This window comes from Gossypium arboreum, chromosome 1, assembly GCF_025698485.1.
Source record: "Gossypium arboreum isolate Shixiya-1 chromosome 1, ASM2569848v2, whole genome shotgun sequence".
Taxonomy (NCBI): domain Eukaryota; kingdom Viridiplantae; phylum Streptophyta; class Magnoliopsida; order Malvales; family Malvaceae; genus Gossypium; species Gossypium arboreum.
Window position 1 is genome coordinate 119870457 of NC_069070.1, and position 9946 is coordinate 119880402.

Sequence of the window (9946 nt, forward strand, 5' to 3'; positions counted from 1 at the left end):
TAAATATAATAATATATACATGATATGGTATTAAAAATACGTATATATATAATAGTATTTGAGTATGTACATGAGACAATATAAAGTATATACATGGAAATATACAAGAAGTATACAACTAATAACATTAAGAATATATATAATATAAATATAATATATAAAATATACACATATGATAAAAACTATTAATATGTACATGTATATCTACATACACATTAAGTAAAAGTACTAATGCTAACAATATTAATAATAAATATAATAATAGATATATATGCATATAATAGTAAGAAACGGAACATAAAGAAAATATATATATATATATAGCTAAATATAATATAATAATAACAATATATAAAAATAATAGTGATAACAATATTACATATATAACATGATTAATATTTAAAGCTAAATTAAATAACAAAATAATATGAAATCTATGGTAAATACGAAAAATAAATGAAAAAAGAAGAGAGAGGGAAGAGAGAAGGGAGGGAATCGGCGGGGGCAGTCAATGGCCGACAAATCGTCGTCAAATCAGTATATATATTATGATGTATATATATAAATTAATAGATTCAAAAAAGGAAAAAATAAAAATAAAAATAAGAGTAAAATAATAAAGAAGATAAAATCACCTTTAGGTATTTTTGAAGATAAATTCTTTGTATTGATCAAAATTCCTCCTCTTTTTACATGATTTTTGAATGGCTTTTATAGCCATCTTTTACATGATTTTTCTATTATTTTTTCTATTTTGTAGGTGGTGGTGGTAGACAATGGGAGGAAAAATGGGGCAAGTGGGAAAGTGGTTAGGTGGCTAGGTTTTTTTTTTTTGGGGTTAGGTTTTTTTTCTTCTTTTTTTTGGGTTAGGTTTTTCTTTTTCTTTTTCTTTTTTTGGGGGTTAGGTTTTTTGGGGGCTTAATGGGCTTTTGAATTGGGTTTAATGTTTAGGTTTTGTAATGGGTTTGGGTAGATGTAAATGGGTCATGAGTTAAGGGTTTTAGTGGGTTTAGAGGTTTGGTTGGGTTTTGATGAAATCGGGCCCGGGCAATTTGGGCTTCTACAGCTGCCCCTCTTTGCTCATTGTCATGCAACAGGAATAGAGCAAAGACTTTCAAGGAAGACCAAATTTGCCCAGTCTTGCTAGGTCTTGACTTGCTTTAGAACTCTTCTTGTTTAGTTAGTCCCTTTTCAGTCCACCGCATCTTGTATCTTTGGTTCACTCCACTGCATCTTATGATATACGCCTTGTAGCTTCAATCTATTCCAATGTAACTTCAAGGATATGAAATTTATGGCTTTGATCTACTTCACTGTAACTTCAGAAAGGTGAGATCTACAACTTCAATCTTCTCTTCTATCGCTTCAGTGAGATAAGGTTTGTGGTCTTTTCTTCTGCGACTTCAGAAAGGCAAGATCTTATATCCTCGATCAGCTTCACTGCAACTTCAGGGAGACCAGACTTGCAGCTTTGACCTGCTTCACTGCACTTCAGGGTATCTAAATCTGGTGTCTTCCATCAGCTCCAATCTTTATTCTTTGCTTGGCATGTGCTCCTGAGCTCAACTCATTTTCGCAATATGAATTGACTCTCTAAAAATAGACATTGAAAATAGCTCAGTGCGTGAGCCAAGGCTCAACTCACCTCTCGCAATATGAGTTGATTTTTGAAACTTAACTTGAAAAGCAAATTTTGAAAATACCTCAATATGTGACTCAAGGCTCAACTCACCTCTCGCAATATGAGTTGATTTTTGAAAAATATAAATTGAAAAAAAAACACCTCAGTGTGTGATCTGAAGTTCAACTCATTTTCGCAATATGAATTGACTCTCTAAAAATAGACATTAAAAACAGAAATTGAAAATAGCTCAGCGCGTAAGCCAATGCTCAACTCACCTCTCGCAATAAGAGTTGATTTTTGAAACTTAACTTGAAAAACAGATTTTGAAAATACCTCGATATGTAACTCAAGGCTCAACTTACCTCTCGCAATATGAGTTGAAATTAAAACACAAAAATTGAAAATACCTCAGCGTGACCTGAGGCTCGACTCACCTCTAGCAATATGAGTTAATTTTAAAAAACAAAAATAAAAAGGCTTAACTCACCTCTCGCAATATGAGTCAATTTAAAACTAAAAATACGTCAGCGTGCCCCGAGGCTCAACTCACTTCTCGCAATATGAGTTGATTTTGAAAAAGTAGAAATTAAAAGGTTCAACCCACCTCTCGCAATATGAGTTGATTCTTGACTTTCTCTTCAGGCCCTGTACCCGTCCTCTAGCTTCACGAGTAATCTGCGTTTCTCAGTTATCGCTCTCTTGCCCCTGGTTGAACTTTGTCCTTGCGTTGAGGCTCTTGTACTTATCAAATTCTCATCCGGGTAATGCTCAACATTTCTTTTGTTTGGAACATGTCATTTCAAAATACTCTAGATCTTCAACGCATGAACTCTTCCACATTTCTTAATCAAGAATCTTTTTGAGTATGTCTTTTTGCGTATAAATTTTTGAGCTGCTGAAAATCTTTCAAATACTGTAGTCTTGATGCTTGACTCACTTCTTGAATCTTTTTACTCATTGGGCCCAAACCTGCTTCATTAGGACGCCCTTTCGGGTTTTCATCCTAATTTTTGTTTATCAAGATGCCCTTTTCAGGTTTTCATCTCAATCTTCTTCTTTTTTTAAGGCGTCATCACTCATTGCCCATCGTGGCTCTATTCTCGACGTAATCGCTGCCCTAATGCTCGGTTGGTATTTTGACCCAAAATCCGAAGAAATAATCGCGTTTTGCTCAACCAGTTTGCCCCACCGTAACTTCAGGGTCCATTCCACTGTAATTTAGGGACACAAGGTTGGCACTATCCTTAAACCATTTCACTGCAATTCCTGGCTATAAGATCTGTATCCTACTGTAACTCAAGGGTGTATGATCTGTAACTTGTTCCATCGACTGATTTTTTTTGACAGAAAATCTGAGGAGATAAACTCAATTTGAGCTCAAATATTTCCAACCCTTACACTTGGTAAGCTCTTGAACAACCGACTGGTTTCAGGTTCCTGTACTATTTAGAAGCTTTCAGAGTAATATGCAAAATTCTTTTTATAAAAGTATGATTAGTCCATTAATCATTATTTCAATGCGAATGATTAGTCTATTAATCATTATTTCAATGCGAAATGCTTGAAAAGGATCGAACTGATGGACAAGAAAAAAATCGGTTAAGAGCATAGCTCGAAACAAACAAGTTGAACAATGAGAGTAAATGCAAGTTTATTGGAAACTTATTTTGAAAAGAATAAGATAATCAAAGATAAATTTAGAAATGGGTAAAATGGAAAGCTAAGTGCCCCAAATATCGCCGCCTGAGCTTCTCTGTACAAACTCCTTTTGAGACAATTTTGAGTTCAACATGTGTTTAGGGGATTCAGATTACTTTGTCAATGCCCCAAGACGTAGCATACTTCTCCACTGTCAATTCAAGTATAGCAAGACTACCATATGCCCCACCTTTGAACAAGATTTGAGCTGCCTTTTCGGGTTTTCAACTCAAAACCCTTTGGTCTCAAGGTGCCCTTTGGGTTTTCACCTTGACCTCTCCATTTTCTTTTCTTTTTCTTTTTTGCTTTTGAATGAATGAAGGTCACAAGGCGCCCTTTGCGGGTTTTCACCTTGGCCAATCCTTTTCAAGTATTTCTGGACTGAATCCGAATTTAGGATTAGATCAGTATTCTTTCGGGGAAAGCCTCCTTTACCTCATAAAGTTCTTAAGCATCCATTTCCTTTGAAATCCTTTCCGATAGAAAGGATCTTCTGCAATACCAAGTTCCTACTATGAAATTCCTTTGGGTGAACCATTTCCGTCATAACTCAAGGATCATACGCGTTTGACCTTCAAACCCTTTTCTGCAGTCAAGTTTAATGAAGACATTTTACTTCATCCAATTCTTGATTCAATCAAAGTTTGGAGAAAAAGAATCTTAATTTCCATGCAAAGAACCACCTCTAATACCCCAGTGAAGGTCCTGGTCAACTTTAATAAGCACAAAGAGTAAAAGGTAGCTTCTTATGCCAATATTTACAAGTCTCGGTCACCTTCTATAACTTTTCTTGATTTTTGTATCTTTCTTTTGGCAGCCTTTGTTGCATTGTGATATGACATTGTACAGTTACGCATTAAAACATGATTCTTTCTGGCATTTGATTTCTTTTTTTTTTCTTGTCCTTTTTTTTCTTTTTGTTTTTTTTTGTTTTTTTTTTCTTTTCATGACTGTCAACTTTATAATATTGGCATATGAAGCTACATTCATCTTCTTAGTGAAGCAATTGACGGCCACGACGATGATGTCGACTGGAAGCTTTTGACGAGATCATCCCCAGAACATCTATGCCCCACATATTGAAAAGTTTGTGAAGAGATGAAAGAAGCACGTGAGTCTGGACGTCATAACTGATGCTATTCCCTTCCCATGGTGGACCAACAACATCCGATCCTCATTGATTAGCTTGGCTATTGCAGAACCATTGTCATGTGTTCTCTAGACACCCTTATGGACCTCTTTCCAAATGTTCCTAAATGCGTCTTAATATGATCGTGCAAAAACATCCTTAAATTCTTAGAAATAACTCAATAGTCTTGCCTTATTTTTGCGGTGAGCTAGGTTTCGATCTTCATCACTTTCCCAAGCTCACAATGTCAGCTGACCCTTTGTAAGTTAGGGTCTGTTTTTCATCTCATTCCGTTATCCTTCACGAATCAGAAGATGGACATAGTCTCTGTTATCTTCGAAGTCCTGAGATTCCTCTAGACACACATCTTGCTCCAAAGGGAGTTAGTAACAGCGTCGCTCGTGACATTGATATCTGGGGACCTACTGTGGGTATGAAGGAAAATTCTAAAGAATAAATGATTCTAAGGATGATTATTTGTATAGGATGATCATGAATGTAAAATAAAAGAATGAAAGTCCAAATAATAAAAGAATCTATAGAAGAAAATTTACTCAGAAAGATGCATTTCATTGAAATAAAAATCTTGGACCGAAACCTATTTCTCAAAAGAAATCTTATCACCTCTAGGTATTAAGGCAATAAGTATGTTTTGAATATTACTCTAGATTAGCTTTAAAAGTACACGGATCTCTTCCACTGTCCCATTGTTCAAAACAATCCCAAGTATGTGAAATTCGGAGGTAGGTGATATCGAGGTCATGGTTGAGTTGGGTACGAATTAGAAGCGTAGTGGCTTCCTATTCCCACCACATGGGTTTCTGGCTCTTTTTTCTTCATGGGTGCTGCCCTTTTGAGCTCTCAGGGCATTCCATCCTTCCATTTTTTATGGCATTCTCTATAAGTTCCCCGGATATCACAATGTTCGCAAAGTCTTTCGTAGCACTTCCTACCAACTTGTCATAGAATGGTGCTCTCAGAGTATTGATGAAAAGGACTGTTATCTCAGTCTTAGTCAATGGTGGTTCCACTTGAGCCAAGATATCTCTCCACCTTTGAGCATATTGCCTAAAGGTTTCTGCTGGTTTCTTTTCCATCCTTTGTAGAGTGAATCGATCAGGCACCATGTCAGACACATGCTTGTACTGTTCACAAAATGCTGATGCTAAGTCTTTCCATGATCGGATCCTTTCTCTACTAAGTTGATTATACCATCGAAGAGCCGATCCGACCAAGCTGTCTTGGAAATAGTGTATTAGCAACTTATCTTTATTCACGTGACTCGTCATTTTTCGGCAAAACATGATAAGATGCGTTCTTGGACATCTCGTTCCGTCGTATTTTTCAAAATCTGGTGCTTTAAACTTGGAGGCGAACCGGATCGGGCACCGATCGAGCTCCTTGGCACTTAATGCAGAGAAGACTTCAGCGCCTTCGATTGGCTTGAGCCTTTCTTCAAAACTCTTATACTTGCCCCAAACATCATGATGGTCTAATTTCAACTTGGCTATTTCCGCTGGATCGTCTAAATCTGGAACAATTGGATTGGCAGGATTAGCCCCAGAATTTGATATGAATATTCCTTGCCCTAAATGAGTACGTGGTACCGGCCGTTGCTCTGGGTCTGTGGGTTCTCCTTGGGTGTACCCTCTTTGTGTTGCGCTAGCGTGTGGTGAAGTGAATCTAGGGGGATAGAGTGGATCTTGATTGTGATTAGCTCTTGATCGAGATTCCTCGATGTCAGGGCTCTGCATGGGTCCCTTTCCTTTAACTAAAGCTGACATCATCTCCATCATCTTGGCCATTTGATCCTTCTGTTCGAGCGATTCTTCTCGTGATTTCACTATTAAGTCTCTCGTCTCTTGCTGTGACCTAGCCAATTGTTCTTGCAATTCTCTTTGGGCCTTTTCCATTCTTTCAATTCTCTCATTGAATTCGGCTTCCATCGTTCTAGCTCTTATCCGCGTCTTATACGAATGGCGTGATTCCAGACTCGTAGCGTCACAACTGTAGATCATACGGTTTCAGCCTCAGTGAATGATTAAGGGACATGTACATGCAATGAATGGATGAATGAATAAATGGCAGATGAATGTCAGTCATGAATGAATATGCAAAAATTTGGTGTTAATTTCAAGATAGCCCCTATTTAGGCATTTCCTTAATCAAAAGAGTCTATTACACAACATTTCAGTCACTCGTATAATTGACTCCTCCATCAGAAACCCGTTTTTTGGCAACCAATCTCTAATCAACACCTTCCTAACAAGATGCCTATAATGCATGATGTAAAATAAGAATAGAAACAAACAAACTTAGTTAGCACAACACATATGAACAGAGAAAAATTGTAGAGAATCTAACAAATTAAGCTACTTGGTCTAATGGACTCGATTCCCTTGCATAAAAAGTGTAAATGTAAAAGAAATAGAAGGTAAGATGTGTTTTTCCCATGTACTTATTTCGGTGACCAGTAAACGGACGGAGCTTCGGCACGACTCTAGTTGGATGGCTCGTATGGTTTACTATATGCGGTTTTGGTTCTAGATGGGTACTCGAATTATCTGTACTGTCATCTACTAAGATTAGTACAGAGCCTCGGTCATGGCCCATCATAGGCTTACGAGATCAATTCGAGGGATTACATTTACTTATGCCTATGCGGAGGGACGAGTTAACTCACGAAAGCAGAAGTCATATGTAACCCGAAAGTATTCACTAGCCTGTGCGGAGGAGCGAGTTAACTCACGAAGGCGTAGCGTTTACTTTCACTTAACAGGGACGGAGCCCGGGTATAGAGCTCATGTTATGCAACAAAAATGCATGTGCACGATGAGTGGGGGGAAACTTGCAAACCTTTTCTCTTTATTTAAAACTAAAAACTAGAATCGCAAAAACTTAAAGCTGAAAAACAAATGATAAAAAAGTTAGGAAAATATTTACAACACGATACAAATGATTCTTCGAAATTTAAAATTTTAAGGATCACGACTAAATATGTTTTTGAACAAGGAATTTTTGCAAATTTTAACAACACATGCTTAACTCGACTCGACTCTCAAAAAGGGTCCCCAGCGGAGTCGCCAGCTGTAGCGACGTAAAAAAAATTCTCTTTCGGTCGCTAATTGTGGTTATTTATTAAACATTTGAAAACTAACTTTCGATTTTATTAACAAAGGGAGTCGCCACCGATCTTTTTTCCAGGTGTGACCGGACACCTAATAAATCATCCTTTTTTAGAAAAGAAAACTTATTCTTGCACAAAAATGAAGGCGAATTTAGGTCTACGTCAAAAGCCAAAGTAAAGTTGGGTTCGAGAATCGATTCACGCTCGAGGAAGGTATTAGCACCTCATGACGCCCAAAATTGGTATCTTATTAAACAAGTATTGTCTTAATTTTCAAAATTGCAAGTTCAAAGTAACATTGAATCGTGATCCGATCAAAACACGAGAAATTTCAAGTTTCGTTTTCTTTTGAGAAGGACCTACCGTTTTAACACGAGTCGATTGATATTCACCCAACATAGCGATGAAATCGATGACTTAATATTAAATCGGCATGTTGCCTTATTTATTGAAATTAAAATTATGAGTAAAACATTATTTAAAATAAGAATTAGTAAATAATACAAAACAACGATGCAATTAATAATGAAATGTTAAAAGCGAGAATATTAAAACAACAATATTAATATTTACAAAAAATAGAAATGATGTACTACCAATATAATAAGAAAAATATATATTCATAATGACAATAGAAAATAACAATATATACATAAAACATACATATACATATATATATATACATGACATACCAAAATGAAAATATACAACATATATTAGAAATATTAATAATGAAAAATATATTTTATATATATATATGCTAACGACACTACATGAATATGTACTTATATGTATTAAAATATCTACATATATAATGGACATGTACTAATAATGATAATAAGAGTAATAATAAAAGACATATATACCAAATAATACATAATAATTTAAAACAAAATAGTAAGTAACAATAGAGAAAAATGATAAGTATAATAATAAATATAACGATATATGAAAATAATACTATATAAAGAAAAGAATATATATACTCCTATAATAAAATATGTGTACTAATATTAATAATAAATATAATAGGATAAAATAAATATAATAATATATACATGATATGGTATTAAAAATACGTATATATATAATAGTATTTGAGTATGTACATGAGACAATATAAAGTATATACATGGAAATATACAAGAAGTATACAACTAATAACATTAAGAATATATATAATATAAATATAATATATAAAATATACACATATGATAAAAACTATTAATATGTACATGTATATCTACATACACATTAAGTAAAAGTACTAATGCTAACAATATTAATAATAAATATAATAATAGATATATATGCATATAATAGTAAGAAACGGAACATAAAGAAAATATATATATATATATAGCTAAATATAATATAATAATAACAATATATAAAAATAATAGTGATAACAATATTACATATATAACATGATTAATATTTAAAGCTAAATTAAATAACAAAATAATATGAAATCTATGGTAAATCTGAAAAATAAATGAAAAAGAAGAGAGAGGGAAGAGAGAAGGGAGGGAAGGGAATCGGCCGGGGGGCGTCAATGGTCGAATCAAATCAATGCCATCATATATATATTATGATGTATATATATAAATTAATAGATTCGAAAAAAGGAAAAAAATAAAAAATAAAAATAAGAGTAAAATAATAAAGAAGATAAAATCACCTTTAGGTATTTTTTGAAGATAAATTCTTTGTATTGATCAAAATTCCCTCCTCTTTTTACATGATTTTTGAATGGCTTTTTATAGCCATCTTTTACATGATTTTTCTATTATTTTTTTTCTATTTTGTAGGTGGTGGTGGTAGACAATGGGAGGAAAAATAGGGCAAGTGGGAAAGTGGTTAGGTGGCTAGGTTTTTTTTTTTTTTGGGTTAGGTTTTTTTTTTCTTCTTTTTTTTTGGGTTAGGTTTTTCTTTTTCTTTTTTCTTTTTTTTGGGGGGGGTTAGGTTTTTTTGGGAGGGTTTAATGGGCTTTTGAATTGGGTTTAATGTTTAAGTTTTGTAATGGGTTTGGGTAGATGTAAATGGGTCATGAGTTAAGGGTTTTAGTGGGTTTAGAGGTTTAGTTGGGTTTTGATGAAATCGGTCCGGACAATTTGGGCTTCTACAATATTTTCTCTAGATGGTTCCAAATACATACTTTTTCACATCAAAATGGTGCATTTAAAATTTTATTTTCAAAAAAAAATTGGTGTGATTGTTTTTTTTTAATGTTATAAATTTAATAAATTAAAAAAATATAGGTTGTAATTATTGTGATGTATTTAGTGCTTGGTCTAATGTGGGGGCATGTGGAGAAGATATTATTTATTGTAATTTTGGTGTTTTTGACAATTTGGTTACCTTAAAG